The sequence below is a fragment of the Leucopleurus acutus genome (assembly GCF_964270905.1).
Source record: "Leucopleurus acutus genome assembly, chromosome: 3".
NCBI classification, from domain to species: domain Eukaryota; kingdom Metazoa; phylum Chordata; class Mammalia; order Artiodactyla; family Delphinidae; genus Leucopleurus; species Leucopleurus acutus.
In genome coordinates this window covers 155,495,045-155,516,971 of record NC_139145.1, presented here as the reverse complement: position 1 = coordinate 155,516,971, position 21,927 = coordinate 155,495,045, and the positions used below count along the sequence as shown (strand labels likewise).

Below are 21,927 nucleotides of genomic sequence, written 5' to 3'. Positions count from 1 at the left end.
AGCCAAGCAAATTAACTCTCTTCTCAGCATTTGAAAATTGTACTGTGTGATACAATAACATATAGAAGACACCATTACTGCAACATTCAACTACTCAGCTGACCAAAGGCAGGGTATTAGGAATTATAGAGTGGCTGATTTTGTAGAAACTGCCACCTACAGAGCAATGGCAGGAACATATACAGTTGACCTTTGAACAGCACAGGTTTGAGCTGCGTGGAGTCACTTATATGTGGATTGTTTTCAGTGTATATGTACTACAGTACTACATGACCCCGGGCTGGTTGAACCTGCAGATGCAGAACCACAGATACAGAGGGCCTACTGTAAAGTTATACTCAGATTTTCAACTTCGTCTGGGTTAGGACCCTTAACCCCCACATTGTTCAAGGGTCAACTGTACCTTTAATGGATTACAACTGAGAAAGCTGAAAATTCGTACTTTTAATTTAAAATCTCACGGTCACAAAGTGTCTTAATTTGGCTTTCCTGGAAACAGAGGCTGATACAGGGTTTTAGTTGCACATGGTTTTTTGAAGGAATTCTCTCTTCATCTCAGGAGAAAGTGAGTGAAATAAGCAGAAGAGGGCAAAAGTTGGATGAGATCATAGCAGGGGAGTAGTTTCAGTTTGATTTCATGAGATGTCCCAGAGCATGAAGAGTCCAACAAACTGGCCTCAGCTTGAGGCAAGAGGAAGGCGTTAAGTACCCCTGTCAGCCAATCATTGACTGTAGTTGCCCCCTGCAGCGAGCATAACCTATTTTATTTGGACAACAGTAAACCTTTGAAAGGAAGGAAGCTATGAACCAGTAAGAGACAACCCTTAGGACAGCTAGGATACACTGTCCTAATAAAAGGGATCTAAATGCGACATCATTAGTCTCCACCATGGTCAATGCATTGTACTGCTCAAATCTGCTTCCTTCTCACGTTTAGTTCATTTCATCCAGGCTAAAGGTTGGTCACAACTTAAGAGAAGTTTTACAACAGAAAAGTTATTGCAATGAACTGCAGCACATGCTGCTGCAGTTGGTCTAAGGCTATAATTGATACGTATCATCTAATTTTTCTGCTACCCAATCAAGACCCCTCTTACATTTAACTAGTACTTCTACTGGTCTTTGTGGTTGCATAGTGGAAATTCTGATCCCTAAGGATTCTGAGCCTTGGTTACTGTGTATTTATCAGGTGTGTCTATTTACTGACCCATTTACAATTAAAGTTAAGCAGAGAAGTACCAAGAAATACCCACAGGATCTCCTGACTGCCGTGTACCTTTTGCCCTGCCCTTGTTATGGAAACAGCAGCCCTCATGATGGTCACAGTTAACTACCTTTGGTAGTCACAGTTAATTACCTTTGGTAGTATAGTAGCTTCCTTCTGAACCAGTTGATCAACTGCTATAAAGAGCCCAAAGACACCAGACAGCAGTTATAGCTTTAAGCCTAGTTAAAATCTTAGTGTATTTCCTTGAGGAAGTGACTTACTCTACACTCAAAGAGTCTAGAGGAGACAGGAAGCACAAATTAGTCACTGGAATGCTGGTGAGTGGAACCACTGCTACTTCCATTCTTTCATTTCCAGACCCATGTACTCCATCTATTGGAAACAACACACTGTATCACAGCCATTGCTTTAATGATTATTCCACATTCTGAATGACAGCATCTCATCCTTTCAGAGATTCATCTTCAAGTTGGCATTTCAGCTGTTTCTTCAAGAGGCTGTGAACCTGCTTTATCAGACAAACAGCTTCAGGACAGTGAAGTTTGTGGCTGAACCATGGTCATGTGCACGCTGCTGCAGCACTTTTGCTGTTAAGAATCCTTAGTTTGAGGATATGTTATAGGAAATCCCACATTAGTATGTATTTAAGTAGTGGAGCTGGCTGAACCACAGCACAAATGGAAAGCAAAACTATTTCTAGAGTGAGTGACAATTCAGGATAAGTCATTGCCCTTTCCAGATTCTAAGGAGTTCATTGTAACCAAATTGCCACCAAATAACTGGTCCTCCTACTTGAGGGATTGTGCTGTACTGTGGACTCAGCATTGTTCTCTGGTACTGACAGGTCAGATACTCAGCACCAGCAAGAACGACATCAAGCTGGTTTAAGATTGCGAGCTGCTGGACCTCCATCTATACTACCATGGCTGTTCCATTCATGATCTATGGCATAAGCACTGGGATGCCCAGTGAGGAAGACTGGCTGAAATTTAATGACACTTAATTTAATAAGGTGTCTTGTGCACTTGGTGGTTTAATGCCTCTTCTGAAGTTGATGCTCTCTGAAGGGAATTGTCTCTTGATGCAAATATTCACACAGTATATTTTGTGTCTTATAGGTCCATCCACATGCCTCTTGTATATACTTTCCTCAGGACAATTCTCTTTCTATACAAAGTGGATGATCAGTAACACTGCCCAAACTCTGCCTACTGAGAATACACCCTTCACCACTGTCTTTCAGGGCCAAGCTTGCTTAGTACTATAGAACATAAGCAGACCATGACATGCACACCCATACTAAGCTAATTTATCCTTGCATTAGCCTTGGGCTTTTCTATTCTCCATCAGCTAGGTATAGGAAATCCCAGTAAGGTCATAGATGTCATTTGACAAAAAATTATCAGTACAATAGTGGAAAATAACATGGGAGTTTGATCATCTTTTGTGCAGTTTACATGTGCCCTCTGGACCCCTTGAACCCAGTTCTAAATTGACCACTTCTAGTCTATAGCCTTCTGGGCTCACCTGAACTTAAACTTAGTGGTCAATCCTGACTGCTTGGTATATTGATGTAAAGTTTCTTGCAAGGAGATACTTTTCAAATGGTGCATAATTATCTTCTGGAGATGGCAGGTCTTTGTGCCAGAACTCTAAGGATCAGTGTGTGAATCTCTTATTAGGCCTTATCATTGGTTTCACCAGCCTCACTTCTTACCACATATACCTCTCATACCTTGGGATCAGTTTATTCACATGGCCTGAGTGACAAGGCTGCTTGTACTTTAGTGTCGACTTGCAGCAGAGACCTTTCATGCTCAGAACCATATTCAAAATAAGCAAACCTTCATGTAACCTGATAAATAGATCTTAGTTTCAGAGTTTTCTTGCAAGCATTAAATATACTGCCTGTAAACCTCAAGGAAGTCTACCATGTGTTGTGTTTCTTTTAAAGTGGTAGGAAGTACTGATTGTCCTATCTTGTCTTTAACTTTGCAAGGGATATCCCAGCATGCCACAAAAATACTAAAACTCCCGAAATATCACATCTGTGGTAGGCCCCTTAGTATATTTACGGTTTATCTTACACCATACTTACAACACTTAGATATTCTGCAGAACATCACATTGATCCTCTATATTTATGATATAATATTAATTAAACCTGATCAGAGGAAGTGGCAAGTACTCTGGATGCCTTGGTAAGAGACACACACACACACACACACACACACACACATCAGCATAATCTTTTGGACAAAACAGCTCCCCTTTATGTAGTTGCAAATTAGTAAGAGTTAGTACAATTTCTAGAGAAAGGTGCAGCTGTGAGATTTCATCAGATATCACTGAATCACTCACTCCACTGAACAAATCACTGACATGCTTGTCTATGTAGAAAAATCTGAGAAAATAGACAAAAACATCTCCTGGAAGTAGGCAAGTATAGCAAGTTTGTAGGATACAAAGTTAATATACAAAGTTCATTGCTTTCTTAAAAAGCAGCAATAAACAAGTGGAATCTAAAATTGAAAACACAATACAATTTATATTAGTGCCCTTCACAAAAATTAACTCAAAATGATCACAGACTGCCCTGTAATGGCAAAACTATAAAAGCTGGAGAAGGTAACATAGAAAAAAGCCTAGATGACCTTGGATTTGACAATGACATTTTAGATACAACACCAAAGGGAATAATCCATAAAAGAAATAATTGATAAGCTGGATTCCACTAAATTAAAAACTTCTACTCTGCAAAAGACAATGTCAAGAGAATGAGACACTAGCTACAGACTGGGAGACAATATTTGCAAAAGATACATCTGGTAAAGAACTGTTATCTAGAATATACAAAGAACTCTTAAAACTCAATAATAAGAAAATAAACCATAGGACCAAAAATGAGTCAAAGACTTTAACAGACACCTCACTGAAAATAAGCATAAGCAAATATGCTCCACATCATATATCATCAAGAAAAATGAAAATTAAAACAGCAATGAGATATCATTACACACCTATTAGAATGGCCAAAATCCAGAACACTGACAACACCAAATGATGGTGAAGATGTGGAGCAACAGGAACTCTCATTCATTGCTGGTGGAAATGCAAAATAATACAGCCATTTTGGAAGACAGTGTGCTAGATTCTTACAAAACTAACATACTCTTACCATATGATCCAGCAATTGTACTCATTGGTATTTACCCAAAGAGTTGAAAATGTATTTTCACACAAAAACCTACACAAGGATGTTTAACCCAACTTTATTCATAATTGCCAAAAACTTGGATGCAATCAAGATGTCCTTCAGTAGATGAATGGATAAAAAAACAGTGGTACACTCAGACAATAGAATATTATTCAATGCTAAAAAGAAGTGAGCTATCAAACCATAAAAAGACAGGAAGAATCTTAAATGCATATTACTTATGCCTATGTATATTACTGATATATAATATTGTATATACAGCATAATTATCTATAATATGATTATATATTACATAATATATACTATTATATATTATAATACCATATAATATACATAATATTCATAAGTGTAGGAAGCCAGTCTGAAAAGCTACATATTGTATGATTACAACAATATGACATTCTGGAAAAGGCAAAACTATGGAGAAGGTAAGAAAGATCAGTGTTTGCTAGGGACTGGGTAGAGGGAGAGATGAATAGGCAAAGCACAGAGGATTTTTAGGGCAGTGAAAATACTCTGTGTGATACCATAATGATGGATCTATGTCATTATATGTTTGTCCAAACCCAAACAATTGTACAGCAACTAGAGTGAGCCCTAAGGCTGACTATGGTTTTGCCAGATTATGATGTATCAATGTAGCTTTACCAATTGTAACATATCTACCACTCTGATGAGTGATGCTGATAATGGGGAAGAGTATGCATGTGTTGGGTTAGGGGATATGTGAGAAATCTCTCTACCTTCCCTTAAATTTTGCTGTGAACCTAAAACTATTCTAAAAGAAAAAAGTATTAATAAATAATGTATTACCAAGCTGGCAGTTAAATTTATTTTCTAAAATAGTGCTAGAAAGAAAATATTTATAAATATTATAAACAGAGAAGGCAAGACATACCTTGTATTAAGGAGAAAGGTGTTAAGTGAAATGTCACTGTTGTACTAGCTAGACTAAAATAAGATTTTTTAAAAATCAGAGTGAAAAAGTTTCCAGCAACATTTATTTGTATCCTACATATCAAATATTACTTGATAACATGTACTTACACATATGATAACTTCCATGGACTATTAAAATATGCTTAAACTTTCCTATGACAATCAAGATTTTATCATTATAAGAATGTTCAGGGGGCTTCCCTGGTGGCACAGTGGCTGAGAGTCCTCCTACCAATGCAGGGGACACGGGTTCGTGCCCCAGTCTGGGAAGATCCCACATGCCGCGGAGCGGCTGGGCCCGTGAGCCATGGCCGCTGAGCCTGCACATCCGGAGCCTGTGCTCTGCAAAGGGAGAGGCCACAACAGTGAGAGGCCCACGTACCGCAAAAAAAAAAAAAAAAAAAAAAAAGAATATTCAGGAATATATGTAGGTGTACACCTTTTAAAATTAGAACAAGTATTTTTTTCAGGACTTTTATATGATTACTTAAAAAATGAAGTGTAAAATCCCATATTTAAAAGTAGAAATATATTTTTAGCTTCAAGTTAATTTAATGTAAAAAGAGTAAAATTTTACAGAAAAATTACTTTTTCAGATGCTACATAATGAATACCAGTAAAATTAATAGCAGACCTGTATGACCTTTACAACTATTATAATAATATTGGACTTTTGATGGCATTCTCTTGGGCTTATTTTAACTTAATTCTTAAATATTCTTGGTTTCAAATGCCCAATCATTCCAACTTTCGTAACAGTTTGCAAAACTCTTTCATAAATGAAACTTTTTATCTTTAAAATATCAAATAGTGAATAATAATTCAGAATTGATTTTGCTTTTGTTTTAAAAAATATTAACTTGACTTATGAATGAATAACATAAATTGAAAACTGTATATAACCATATAATTTCATCCTCCCAAACAAAGAAAACATAATTCAAAACAAACTTCTCCAGAATTCCAGACTCACATAGCATTAAATTTTTAAAAAATGAATCTTTTATTTCACGACCCTGAGCCGTGTGGCTGACAGGGTCTTGGTGCTCTGGCCTGGTGTTAGCCCTAAGCCTCTGAGGTGGGAGAGCGAAGTTCAGGACATTGGACCACCACCAGAGACATTCTGGCCCCACTTAATATCAATCAGCGAGAGCTCGCCCAGAGATCCTCACCTCAACTCTAAGACCTAGGTCTACCCAACAGCCAGCAAGCTCCACTGCTGGATGCCCCATGTCAAACAACTAGTAAGACAGGAACACAACACCACCCATTAGCAGAGAGGCTGCCTAAAATCATACTAACTTCATAGACACCCCAAAACACACCACAGGACGTAGCCCTCCCCACCAGAAAGACAAGATCCAGCCACACCCACCAGAACACAGGCACCAGTCGCCTCCACCAGGAAGCCTACACAAGCCACTAAACCAACCTCACGCACTGGTTACAGATGCCAAAAACAATGGGGACTACGAACTTGCGGCATGTGAAAAGGAGACCCCAAGCACAGTAAGTTAAACAAAATGAGAAGACAGAGAAATATGCAGCAGATGAAGGAGCAAGGTAAAAACCCACAAGACCAAACAAATGAAGAAGAAATAGGCAATCTACCTGAAAAAGAATTCACAGTAATGATAGTAAAGATGACCCAAAATCTTGGAAATAGAATGGATAAAATACAAGAAACATGTAACAAGGACTAGAAGAACTAAAGAGCAAATAAACAATGATGAACAACACAATAAATGAAATTAAAAATTCTCTAGAAGGAATCAATAGCAGAATAACTGAGGCAGAAGAACAGATAAGTGATCTGGAGGATAAAATAGTGGAAATAACTACCCCAGAGCAGAATAAAGAAAAAAGAATGAAAAGAACTGAGGACAGTCTCAGAGTCCTCTGGGACAACATTAAACGCACCAACATTCGAATTATAGGTGTCCCAGGAGAAGAAAAGAAAAAGAAAGGGTCTGAGAAAATGTTTGAAGAGATTATAGTTGAAAACTTCCCTTAACATGGGTAAGGAAATAGTCAAGTACAGGAAGCTCAGAGAGTCACATACAGGATAAATCCAAGGAGAAACATGGCAAGACACAAACTATCAAAAATTAAATACAAAGAACAAATATTAAAAGCAGCAAGGGAAAAACAACAAATAACGTACAAGGGAATCAACATAAGGTTAACAGCTGATCTTTCAGCAGAAACTCTGCAGTCAGAAGGGAGTGGCAGGACATATGTAAAATGCTGAAAGGGAAAAACCTACAACCAAGATTACTCTACCCAGCAAGGATCTCATTCATTTTCAATGGAGAAATTAAAACTTTTACAGACAAGAAAGAGGTAAGAGAATTCAGCACCACCAAACCAGCTTTACAACAAACACTAAGGTAACTTCTCTAGGCAGGAAACACAAGAGAAGGGAAAGACCTACAAAAACAAACCAAAAACAATTAAGAAAATGGCAATAGGAATATACATATCTATAATTACCTTAAATATAAATGGATTAAATGCTCCAATGAAAAGACATAGACTGGCTGAACAGAGCTGGAGGAATCAGGCTCCCTGAATTCAGACTATACTACAAAGCTACAATAATCAAGGCAGTATGGTAGTGACACAAAAGCAGAAATAGATTAACATAACAGGATAGAAAGCCCAGAGATAAAGACATGCACATATGGACACCTTATCTTTGATAAAGGAGGCAAGAATATAGAATGGAGAAAAGACAGCCTCTTCAATAAATGGTGCTGGAAAAACTGGACAACTACATGTAAAAGAATGAAATTAGAACACTCTCTAACACCATACACAAAAATAAACTCAAAATGGATTAAAGACCTAAATGGAAGGCCAGACACTATCAAACTCTTAGAGGAAAACATAGGCAGAACACTCTATGACAGAAATCACAGCAAGATCCTTTTTGACCCACTTCCTAGAGAACTGGAAATAAAAAGAAATATGAACAAATGGGACCTAATGAAACTTAAAAGCTTTTGCACAGCAAAGGAACCCATAAACAAGATGAAAAGACAACCCTCAGAATGGGAGAAAATATTTGCAAATGAAGCAGATGACAAAGGATTAATTTCCATAATATACAAGCAGCTCATGCAGCTCAATATCAAAAAAACAAACAACCCAATCCAAAAATGGGCAAAGGATCTAAACAGACATTTCTCCAGAGAAGATATACAGATTGCCAGCAAACACATGAAAGGATGCTCAACAACACTAATCATCAGAGAAATGCACATCAAAACCACAATGAGGTATCACCTCACACCAGTCAGAATGGCCATCATCAAGAAATCTACAAACAATAAATGCTGGAGAGGCTGTGGAGAAAAGGTAACCCTCTTGCACTGTTGGGGAGAATGTAAATTGATACAGCCACTATGGAGAATAGCATGGAGGTTCCTTAAAAAACTAAAAATAGAACTATCAAAGGACCCAGCAATCCCTCTACTGGGCATATACCCTGAGAACACCATAAATCAAAAACAGACATGTACCACAGTATTCATTGCAGCACTATTTATTTTTTATTTTTATCTTTTACATCTTTATTAGAGTATAATTGTTTTACAATGGTGTGTTAGTTTCTGCTTTATAACAAAGTGAATCAGTTATACATATACATATGTTCCCATATCTCTTCCCCCTTGCATCTCCCTCCCTCCCACCCTCCCTATCCCACCCCTCCAGGTGGTCACAAAGCACGGAGCTGATCTCCCTGTTGCAGCACTATTTACAATAGCCAGGACATGGAAGCAACCTAAGTGTCCATTGACACATGAATGGATAAAGAAGGTATGGTACATATATAACAATGGAATATTACTCGGCCATAAAAAGAAATGAAATTGAGTTATTTGTAGTGAGGTGGATGCACCTAAATTCTGTCATACAGAGTGAAGTAAGTCAGAAAGAGAAAAATAGATACCGTATGCTAAAACATATATATGGAATCTAAAAAAAAAAAAAAAAGTTCTGAAGAACCTAGAGGAAGGACAGGAATAAAGATGCAGACATAGAGAATGGTTTTGAGGACATGGGGAGGGGGAAGGGTAAGCTGAGATGAAGTGAGAGAGCAGTGTGGACATATATACACTGCCAAATGTAAAATATATAGCTAGTGTGAAGCAGCTTCATAGCACAGGGAGATCAGCTCGGTGCTTTGTGACCACCTGAGGGGTGGGTTAGGGAGGGTGGGAGGGAGATGTAAGAGGAAGGGGATATGGTGATGTATGCATACATATAGCTGATTCACTCTGTTATACAGCAGAAACTAACACAACACTGTAAAGCAATTATACTCCAATAAAGATATTAAAAAAGATTTTTTTAAATAAAGAAATAGACAAAAAAAGAACACTTGTCATCTTAAGTCTCATACTACTATATATATATATATATGTATATATATATATATACATATATATATATATATTTTTTTTTTTTTTCAGTATGCGGGCCTCTCACTGCTGTGGCCTCTCCCGCCGCGAAGCACAGGCTTCGGATGCACAGGCCCAGTAGCCATGGCTCATGGGCCCGTCTGCTCCAGGGCACGTGGGATCCTCCCGGACCGGAGCACGAACCTGCGTCCCCTGCATCGGCAGGCAGACCCCCAACCACTGCGCCACCAGGCAAGCCCTCATACTACTATTTTTAAAGGTTGACTTTTAGGCAGAAGAAAAATAATTTAACATTGAAATTTTGAGACGCAGGAAGGAATAAAGAGGAATAGAAACTCTAAGATGTGGCACTTCTAAATGAATACTACTGTCAAAACTTTATGGAGTTTAATTATACTTACATAACATTACACAAATATACAGAGATACATACACATATAAACATATGCATATATATAGATAGGTGTAACAGAAAACAATAATAACATATTCAATGAGGGAATGGAAAACAGTTAAAATGTTCTAATATTTTTCAGGAAGTTAAAAAAACTCATAGATGCATGTTATAATCTATAATTAACCTCATTAAGAAAAGTAAAAGAATGTATAACTACAAAATCATATAGAACTGAAATTCAATTTTTAAAAATCCAAAAGAAAGAAGATTAAAAAGAAATATGGTACAAGTGGGGCAAATAAAAGATAGTATTACTCAGATACATAAGTCATTACATCCTATTCAATGAAATAAATTCTCCAATTAAATTGGCAAAGCTTTCCTAAGGGAATATAAAACATGACCCAACCATATGTAATTTATAAGAAACTAACTTTACTAAAAGATAAGAAAAATGAGAAATTAATAGAATGGAGAAATATAGCTCATGGACATTAATCAAAGATGGTTTAACTCTCGAAATACCTGATCAAGAAGATGTTAAGGAGAAATTCAACTAGAGGGAAAAATGGGTTGTGTCTTAATGATCAAAAGTTTGTTCCAAAAAAAAAAAAAAGTTTATTCCACTAGGAAATACAACAGCTTTGCATGCTCATGGTCCTAATATATATATAGTAAATATTTATATATATGTTTGAAATAACTAAAAGATAAATATTTAAGCATATAAAAAAGTTAGATTTTTTACCATGCCTCTCTTAAAAACTCACAAAGCAAGTATATTAACAAATTATAAAAAGATGGATGACTCAAACAACCTAGATTGACATATATTGAATAACGCACTCCACAACTAAAAAGTACACAAATGTACTCAGAATAGTTACTCTAACTGACTTTTCTTCAGCCATATAGTAGATATTATCTAATTATAAATGTTTTAAAACATACAGTTGTGATCTCTATACATAGTGGAACTAAGCTAGAAATAAATAGCAAAAAGTTAACTAAGAATAAATCTACAAATGTTTGAAATTAAACAAAGCACTACCAGATAAACCATAGATGAAAGTACTCAAATATAAAGAGAAAATATTTTTAGCTGAATCATATTATTAATCTCATTTTATAAGGCCAATGTAAACTTGATTCAACAATATGTGAAGGGCATTTTAATTCTTAAAGATAAATAGATGAAATATCCCTGAGAAAATATTATCAAACCTAATCAGATGATACACAGAATGGTGACTAAGTCATGGCCAATTTTACTTTAATTTCAAAATACAAGTTGCACTTACCACAAAGAAACAATGTATTCACCCTATTAATATTATTAAAAATAAATGTTATTATATCAATATATGCAGACAAAATTGATAATTTTTAACATCTATTTGTGTTTCAAAAAAAATCTTAGGATATTCAGACCCAAAGAAATATTTTTAAATCTGGTAATAAGGTATCAGTTACTGACCTATATTACATAATTTTATCAGCAGTTTGAAAATTTTCCTTTAAGATCAGGCACAAATAAGGGTTCAACAATCTACAAATTTTATCAGCATTAAACACTGTACACACAGTCTTAGTCTTTGCAATAAGGAAAAAAAAGAAATCAAAGGATTGACAAAGACATATAACTACATAGAAGTATCATTATTTTCAAAAATTGTGACCATAGAATCAAAATAATCTACAATTAAATTATAAAAATCAACAGTAAATACATGATTTCAATAAAGTCCCTGAATTCCAAGTCAATATACAAAAATCAGCATTGTTTTTCCATATAGTGGAAACAAAATATTAGAAAATAAAACTGTCAAAAATAACACTATTTATCGTCAATAATATTGGGGGGAGTGACATCACCAAAATGATGAAATGGGTTGTGCTTGACTTCATTCTCCCTCAGAAGAACAACTAACAACTGTTAAAGAAACAAGACACCACTGAGAGAATCCTAGAACACAGGGGTGAGGATGGAGCACCACCCCTTCCTTACAGAGATCAAGACAGATTGCAGTGGAAGGATAAGTGAAGTGACTACACACTGACCATACTGTCCCTCCCTGAAGCCAGTGCAGCAGCATCACACGGCCTGACCTCCCCTGAGCCTCCAGTACCTCCAGTGGGAAAAGAGAACCCAGGAGGAACAACCAACACTTCCTAGCTTTGGGGTTGCTTTGTGGGAGCCCCTGCTCTGGTCTCATACCACAAGGATGGCAGAGGAACCTGTGGGTTGCAATTACTGGGAATCTGACTGTGATGGAGAAAGGGGGGAGGGGCTTGCAACAACCAGCACACAGATCTTGGTTGACAAAGTTCATACCTGCAGTGCCCAAGTAGTAAGTAATCCCAACCAGTGGGTTTGCTCATCTGCAGAACCAAGTCAGGGGTACATTTTGACCAGGAAACTTGACAGGATGCAGATCTGCCTGTTCACATCTTCAAACAAGGAGCTTTGCTGGCCCTAGAGCCTGGGATGTCTATACCCAGGCAAGAAGCTGAGTCACAGCCACACCCACTGTAGAGAGTGTCTTCCCACCCCATCTAACTAGGGGGGCTGGTGACTACTCCTGGAAGCTGTGCAGCCCAATGGTGCTCAAGCCATGAGAAGGGCAGGCAGAGTTGATCATCCCCAGAGCAAATTCAGTATCAGGACTGGAGTATTCCTGTGCTATGCCTAGGCAAGGGAGTTAATCCATAGCCAAGGCTAAGGATAGCTCTGGGCCTCTCCCAACTAGAAAGAATGTTTTGGGAAATTGATAGTAACATGGAGTGGACCTTCACCTTCCTGCCTAGGCAAGGGAGCTGAGACATAGCTCCACTAGGAGCTGAGACACAGCTCCACTCACTGTGAAAAGTGTCTTCTGGCCCTATCTGACCAGAAGAACTGGTGACAACTCCTGGTACATGTGTGGCCCAGTGGCACTCAAGTGGAAAGGCAGGCAGAGCTGATAGTTTGCAAAGCAAAGCCAGTGGCTTATTCAGCCAGAGAACTTGGGGAGTGGGTCATCTTGAGTTAAGATGACAAAGAGCTTTAATGGCTTTGGAGCTGCTTCTGCTGCACTCATTTGTAGCCCCACTCATTTCTGGGTAGCCTTAAGCCTGTCTGAACAGGGGACCTAGCTAGAGAACTCAGGAAACTGCATAGGCCATTCAATAGCCCTATGTACAGTAGCCTAACAGACATATACAGAATCCAATATACAGCAGAACACACATAGAGCATATTCTAGTATAGACCATAGTTAGAACACAAACTTAGCCAACTCAAGAAGATTGAAATCATCCCAACTATCTTCTCTGCCGACAATGACATGAAACTAGAAATAACAACAAGAGGAAAACTGAAAAATTCATGAACACATAGAAATTAAACAACATTCTAGTGAACAACAATGGATCAAAGAAGATACTAAAGGGTAAATTAAAAAGTTTCTTGAGACAAATGAAAATGGAAATAAAACATACCAGAACTTACAGAATATAGCAAAAGCAGTTCTAAGAGGGAAGTTCATAGCAATAAACATCCACATTAAGAAGCAAGAAAGATCCCCGATAAACAAACTAAGCCCAAAGTTAGTAGAAGAAAAAAAAAAATCAGAGCAGAAATAAATAAAATAGAGAACATAAAAATAATAGAAAACACTAGCCAAACTAAGAATTGGTTCTTTGAAAAGATAAACAAAATTGACAAACCCTATTTATATCAACCAAGGAAAAAAGAGAAAGAACCAAAACCAACAAATTATAAATAAAAAAGGAAACATTATAATGGATACCACAGAAATTCAAGGAATATTAAGAGGCTACTATGTACAACTGTATGTCAACAAAGTGAGCATCCTAAAAGAAATGAAAAAAATTCCCAGAAACATTCAACATACCATGACTGAATCCAGAAGAAATAAAAAATCTAAATAGACTAATATCTACTAAGGAGATTGAATCAGTAATCAAAAATCTCCCAACAAAGAAAAGTTCAAGACTAGATGACTTCACTGCTGAATTCTACCAAACATTTCAAAAATTAACACCAATCCTTTTCAAACTCTTCCAAAAAATTGAATAGGAAAGAACAATTCCAAATTCATTTTATGAGGCCAGCATCATCCTGACACCAAAACCAAAAAAGGACACTACTAGAAAAAAAACTATAGGCCAATATCCCAGATGAATATAGATGCAAAGATTCTCAATAAAATACTAGCAAACAAAATTCAGCAGAACATTGAAAGGCTCATTCACCACAATCAAGTGAGGTTTATTCCTGGGATGCAAAGATGGTTTAAAATACACAAATCGATAAATTGGTACATCCCATTACTAAAATGAAAAAAATAATCACATGATCATCTCAACAGATGCAGAAAAATCATTTGACAAAATTCAACATTCATAGATTTTAAAAACTCTTAACAAATTAGCCATTGAAGAAGTATATCTTAATGTAATAGGCTACATATGGCAAGTTCACAGCTAACATCATACTAAATGGTGAAAAATTGCAAGCTTTTACTCTAAGATCAGGAATAAGACAAGAGTGCCCACTCTCACTACTCTTATTCAACATAGTACTGGAAGTCCTAGCTAGGGCAACCAGGCAAGAAAAAGAAATTAAAACTATCAGAATTGGAAAGGGAAAAGTAAAATTTTCTCTATTTGCAGTTGACATGATTTTATATATAGAAAATCCTAAATATTCAACCAAAGAACTGTTAGATCTAATAAACGAATTTAGTAAAGATCCAGGATTCAACACTAACATATAAAAATCAGTCTTTCCATACACTAACAATGGATTTCCTGAAAAAGAAATAAAGAAATTGATCCCATTTACAGTAGTGTGAAAAATACTTAGGAATAAATTTGACTAAGGAGGTGAAAGATCACTTTAAAAATTACAAAACATTGAAAAAAGAAATCAAAGAAGATACAAATAAAGATAAGTTATGTTGTATTCATGGATAGGAAGAATTAATATTGTTAAAATGTCAATACTGTCAAAAGCCATCTATAGATTTAATGCAGTCCCTATCAAGATTCCAATGGCATTTTTTTTTTTTTACAGAAATAGAAAAAACACTTCTAAAGTTTACATGGAACTACCAAAGACCACCGAATAGCCAAAGAAATCCTGAGAAAGAAGGACAAAGCACGGGGCATCACAATTCTTGATTTCAAGCTATATTATAAAGCTACAATAATCAAAAGAGTATGGCACTGGCATAAAAACAGACAAATACACCAATGGAACAGAACTGAGAGCCCGGAAGTAAACAAGCATAAAGAGTCAACTAATATTTGTCAAGGGAGCCAAGAATACTCACTAGAGAAAAGACGGTCTGTTTGATAAATGGTGCTGTGATAACTGGATATTCACATGTAATATAAAGAAACTGGACCCATTTCTTACACCACTCACAAAAATTAACTCAAAATAGATCAAAGACTTAAGTGTAAGACTTGAAACTGTGAAACTCCTAGAAGAAAACATAGGAATAGACTCCTTGCCATGGGTCTTCATAATTATTTTTTGGATATTACATCTAAAGCACAAGCAACAAAATAAAAAGTAAACAAGCAGGACTACATCAAACTAAAAAGCTATTGTACAGCAAAAGAAACCGTCAACAAAGGGAAGAGACACCCTATAAAATGGGGAAAATATTTGCAAACCATATATCTGATAAGGGGTTAATATCCAAAGTATATAAAGAACTCATGTAATTCAATAATAAACATACAAACAACCCCCACCTCCAAACCCCAAATAACTCAATTAAAAAATGGCCTAAGAATCTGAATAGACATTTCTCTAAAGAAGACATATAAAAGGTCAATAGGTTAATGAAAAGATGCTCAAAATCACTAGTCATTAGGGAAATGCAAATTAAACCCACAATGAGATGCTACCTCAAACGCATTAGAATGACCATCATCAAAGAAATAACTGCTGGCATGGATGAGGAGAAAAGGGAACCCTTGTGGACTGTTTGAGGGATTGTGAATTTGTACAGCCACTATGTAAAACATATGGAGTATCCTCAAAAAATTAAAAATAGAACTACAGTATGACTCAACAATTCCACTTCTGGGAATATATCCAAAAGAAGCAAACACTGATTTGAAAAGATATCTGTAACCCCATGTTCATATCAGCAATACTTACAATGTCCAAGATTTGAAAACAACCTGAGTCTGAGTGTCCATCAATAGATGAATGGATAAAGAAGTTGTATACACACACACACACACACACACACACACACACACACTGGAATATGATTCAGCCATAAAATTGGGGGACATCTTGAAGGCATCATGTTAAGTTAAATATGTTAGATAGAGAAAGGCAAATACAGTATGAGCTCACTTATATGTAGAATTTAAAAAAATAAAATAAAAGCTCATAGAAAAAGAGGTCAGACTTGTGGTTACCAGAGGCAGAAGGTGAAGGGAGGGGGAATTGGAGAAAGATAGTCAAAAGGTACAGTCTCCACCTATAAGTAAGTACTAGGAATGTAATATACAGCTTGGTGACTATAGCTAATACTGCTATAAGATATGTAGGAAAATTAAGAGAGTAAATCCTAAGAGTTCTATCACAAGAAGAATTTTTTTTCCTTCTTTTTTTTTTATTGTATTTGTATGAGAAGATGGATGTTAGCTGAACCTAATGTGGTAATCAATTCACAATATATGCAAATCAAACCATTTTTGCTGTATACCTTAAACTTACACAGTGAAGTATATCAATTATTTCTCTATAAAACTTGAAGAAAGACATGGAAACAATCTAACAGAAGATGTGCAGGATCTTTACAAAGAACATTTTGAAATGTTATGAGACATTAAAAAGAAATAAGGGCTTCCTCAGTGGCGCAGTGGTTGGGAGTCCGCCTGCCGATGCAGGGGACACGGGTTCGTGCCCCGGTCCGAGAGGATCCCACATGCCGCGGAGCGCGTCCGGAGCCTGTGCTCCGCGGCGGGAGAGGCCACAACAGTGAGAGGCTCGCGTACCGCAGAAAAAAAAAAAAAAAAAAAAAAAGAAAGAAAATGTTAAAGGGTTTACAAAGTATATGAATCAGAATTCAGTATTATAATGATAAGAATGTTACCCAGATTAGGCTAGAAATTTAAAAAATCCCAAATAAATCCCAGAAGCTTTTTTTTTTTTCCAGAAATGGACTTGGTGATTTCACAATATGCATGGCAATGTAAAAGAATATGATCATCCAAGACAATATAGAAGTCCAACAAAGTCAGAGGACTTCCTTTACAAAATTGCAAGATATCCTATAAAATTACAGCAAATAAGATTATGAGGTATTGGTGCAAGAAGAGACAAATAGACCCACCTATGCAACAGAGATAAAAGTCCAGAAATAGATTGATGCATGTATGAACATTTTGTTTATACCACACGTGGCATTGTAGAACAGTATGGAAAAGACAATCTTTTCAAAGAATGATGTTCTGTCAACTGGATATTTATATAACTATAAAGAAATACAGAAAAATTATCTCCTGCTTAACAGATAAAATTATTTTTAAGTGAATTGTAGATCTGAATGTGAAAGTAAACAAAAAGCTTCAAGAAAATAATTCAGGGAAATAATTTCATAATCCTGACTTAGGGAAATATGACTTAAGTAAGACAAAAAGGCAGAAACTATAAAGAAAATGATGGTAAATAATATTACATAAAATTAATTTATTCTGCTCATGAACAAACATCATTAAGAGAGTAAAACAGTATATTTCACCTGTAGTTTTACACAGTTAATGTGTTATATTCATATAAAGAAATACCATACAAAAGTAAAAATGGGAAAGTAAGTTGCATAGAATCAGATGGTTCTCAAAAATACATTAAGGCAAAGAAATCAGATACTATGGGATTCATACTGAATATTTTCACATACATATTAAAAAAGAACAGGCAAAACATCTACAGTATTAGAAGTCAGATGACAGTTTCTTTGGGGATGGTAGGACAAGGTAGATAATGGGAGGGAGAAAAGCGAGTCTTCAGTGTTGTTGGCATTGATCTATTTCTTGACCTGGGTGATGGTTAAATATTAATACTCTTACTATTTACTGAATTCTACACCTAATGTCTTTTATACTTTTCATGTGTTTTACTTCAATAAAAACTAAATTAATAAAATATCAAAAAACTGCTATTTTCCCGACACTGTTTTGCATCCCTTTATACATAGTAAGTCATTTAATCCTCCCCAGTCTCTTAGTTAGATATTATTGTGCTTGATTTAAAGATTAAAACATAATTAAAGACTATGAAATAAGACAGAGTATTTAAGTAGCTTAATGAGGAAGTTGCTGATCCAGGATGTACATCTAGATATCTGGCTGCAAAATCTGTATTATTAACTAGAATTCTTTGCTCTATTTCAAATTCAAGCTTTGCATAGGTGGAAAGTTTCCAGTCTTCAAATGCAGCAGTGTTTTATCTCTCATCGCTACCAAGCCTCAAATAACTCACTACAGGAGAAAGGTTTCAGGTCATGATTTTCTCAATCTATACCACCCACATATATGTAACACTTTGTGTTTACATATGCTTATTGCTTTTTTACAATGATATCTCAAATATATTACTTTTAATACATAAATTTAAGTGACTCATACAGAGGCACTAATCATATTTGAATAATTATTATTTTTGTATTTAAAAATCAACATATGGAGTATGGCCCTGAGAATACTAAGTTTAAAAATTCAGTGCATTATATAGCGAAAAGTTGGATGAATCTCTCTTTCCCAATAACTCAATATTTTGAACAGGCTACCTACAGATAAACTTAGTGCCTATGTTACAGTAAATTATTTTGTGGGTTGATGATTCATGGAGATTCTGAGATTAATAATATGGACCATACTGTTTTTCCATTAGCAAGTATAAATATAGTTTTTACATATCTGTGTGTGGCTCTAGCTCTGCATACCTATGTGATTGGAGAAATAAAGCATCTAACTTTTGTGATTTCATCTATATCTTTGACAAGGTCTAACTAAAAAAATTTAAAGATAACTGCATGTGATATCAGTCTTTGTAAAATCAATGTATCATATGACGGCAGTTTCAGCAAGTTGACACTAGGCGAAGTTTATATTTAATTAATAACATTTGACTTGCAAGGTGCATTTTTCAAATACCAGGTTCCCCCCATTGTCTGAAAGTAGAGCAGTCCTATGAAATCTTTCTTTAGCCAAAATGGGCTACAGTGAAGAAGCAGTTACGTTAGGACACATCTTATTAATGGATATACAAAATAAATTGAGATAAAGCACACATGATCACAGACAGAGTTCAAAGCTATGGTGGCTTGATGCTGAGATGCTAAGTGTAGCTCCTGGGGAAGGAGCTTTGCCATGCCATTCCCCCCAGGGTGCACACTGCCTCTATTACAGAGGCCCACTGAAAAACAAACATTGAACACTTATTTTTCTTTTTTCATAAAATCAAAAATCCTCTTCGGATTTCTTTTGGTTAGCAAAAACAGGTAGTAATTTAAGTCTTTCATAAAAGTGACGTGATATAAAGAGAATTTTCGAAAAGCAAGAGATACCTGTTCTTTGGTTTTTAGAGAATCCTAAAACAACTGTTCCTCAAATATTTATTTCTGATTTTATTAAAACTTAGTTTTTAAAAATCAGCAACAGTCAACGTCATTATAATTAACTTACTTGAGAGGAAAAAATAAAAGTATAAAAAAATAACTGCATGACTAACTCCCAGCAGAACCTGTTCTGAGTACTTTAAATTATCTGTGTGATCTTGGCAAGATATTTCACATCTCTGGGACTCTCTTGGGGTAGAATTAAATTACAGTTTTAAAAATATATTTAATAGTAGAATTATTTTCAAGGAAGAAAAAAGCACACAATTAAATATAGCTGCTTTGAATTGGTGTAGGGTTTACTTGCTTCTTCCTTTCCTGATCTTCTACCTAATATAATGTTCCAAGTCCTACTGTTGAAACCAAATTTCTATAAGATGCTCTAAAAAACATTGATCTTCAACTTTCTCTGAAGGCCTTTAATGAAAGATTGCTGCTTTTCCTAGATCACTGTTGGTCAAGCCTGTCAACTTAAGCATTATCTGGAGGCATCTTTAAAAAAAAAAAATTCTAATGCTCAGGTCCTATCTTGGACCATATAAAACTGAATCTGTACAAGTGGACCCCAAACATTGTTATTTTAAAAACACTGCCCTGTAATTTAGAGGCACAGTGAATGTTGAGAACCACTACACTAATAGCTTTAACTCAGTTCTCCTAGAAGTCTGACTCTTTCGGGAACCTCCATAAATAACTTCAGCAATGATTATATTGGCAAGTATACGTGTGGTGATATAGAGAGGGCGTCATACCTCTTATGCAACGTATGCCCCAAATTAGAATGTCGAAAGGCTTAGCTAAGATTGTGGTCATCCATGTCCAAGTAAGCCATGCTGATAGTGGGGGTAGGAAGAGGGGGCTGAAACCCAAATCTTTTTCAGAGACAAAATTGACAACTGTTTTTTCCTACTCCAGTTACATTTATATGCTGCATATCCAGTTATTCAATTTTGCTCTATTTTCCTGCTCCTTATTCTTTTTCAGAAAGATTTTTAAAATACAAGTTTAGGGCTTCCCTGGTGGCGCAGCGGTTGGGAGTCCGCCTGCCGACGCGGAGGACGCGGGTTCGTGCCCCGGTCCGGGAGGATCCCGCATGCCGCGGAGCGGCTGGGCCCGTGAGCCATGGCCGCTGAGCCTGCGCGTCCGGAGCCTGTGCTCCGCGGCGGGAGAGGCCACAACAGTGAGAGGCCCGCGTACCGCAAAAAAAAAAAAAAAAAAAAAAAAAAAAAATACAAGTTTAAATACAATAAAAGGTATTAATCACTGGTTTTTCCTTATATTTAGGTTTTAAATGATTTTTATGACAAAATTTTAAGAACATATACTATAAAGGAATAAATGCTTGCTTTAATCACAAAATGTTAAGCAAATTTCTTCACTTTGGATCATATTTTTCACTTCACTTCCATTTTCAAGTGAAAAAATTGCTCTTCAAAAATAATAAAATTGCCTTCAAATACATTGAAATCATTACATATTGAACGAGAGAATAATAAAATCAGATGTCAAAATGTTAAGTACTATTATTCACACTGATATATGAAAATATGAATATAAGAACTTAATCTTAATTATAATAGCTTTAATTTATAGACCATCTTTCAGTAGCAATATAAACTTGCATTTAAAGCAGTCACTTTTTAAAGGTTTCAAGCACACAGAACATTCCCTTAAAATTACAGTGTATAAATTCATTATACCAGTTTTATGATTTCAGATGTGCATTAAAAAATCACAGAGAATACTGGAAGATTTGGGAAATTATAAGTAGTAGAAAGTATAGGGTGGTGAAACCAGATTCTGTTTCTTTTCTTTTTTTTTTACATCTGCAATAGATGCTAAATATCATTAAATTATTATATAATTTAGACAGTAAATATGGTCTTTTTTTTTTTTTTTTTTGCGGTATGCGGGCCTCTCACTGCTGTGGCCTCTCCCGTTGTGGGGCACAGGCTCCGGACGCGCAGGCCCAGCGTCCATGGCTCACGGGCCCAGCCGCTCCGTGGCATGCGGGATCCTCCCAGACCGGGGGACAAACCCGTGTCCCAGGCATTGGCAGGCGG

At 36.1% G+C, this 21,927-nt stretch overlaps 1 pseudogene across 1 annotated transcript in view; it reads right to left on the bottom strand.

The window, feature by feature from the left end:
* Positions 1–2,140, bottom strand: part of LOC309958959 (protein lin-28 homolog A-like) — a 33,882-nt pseudogene extending 31,742 nt beyond the window's left edge. Inside the window, exon 1 of the transcript in view lies at positions 2,021–2,140. The product of the transcript in view is annotated as a protein lin-28 homolog A-like (transcript). The remainder of the gene's footprint in view (positions 1–2,020) is intronic.
* Between the last annotated feature and the right edge of the window lie 19,787 nt (positions 2,141–21,927).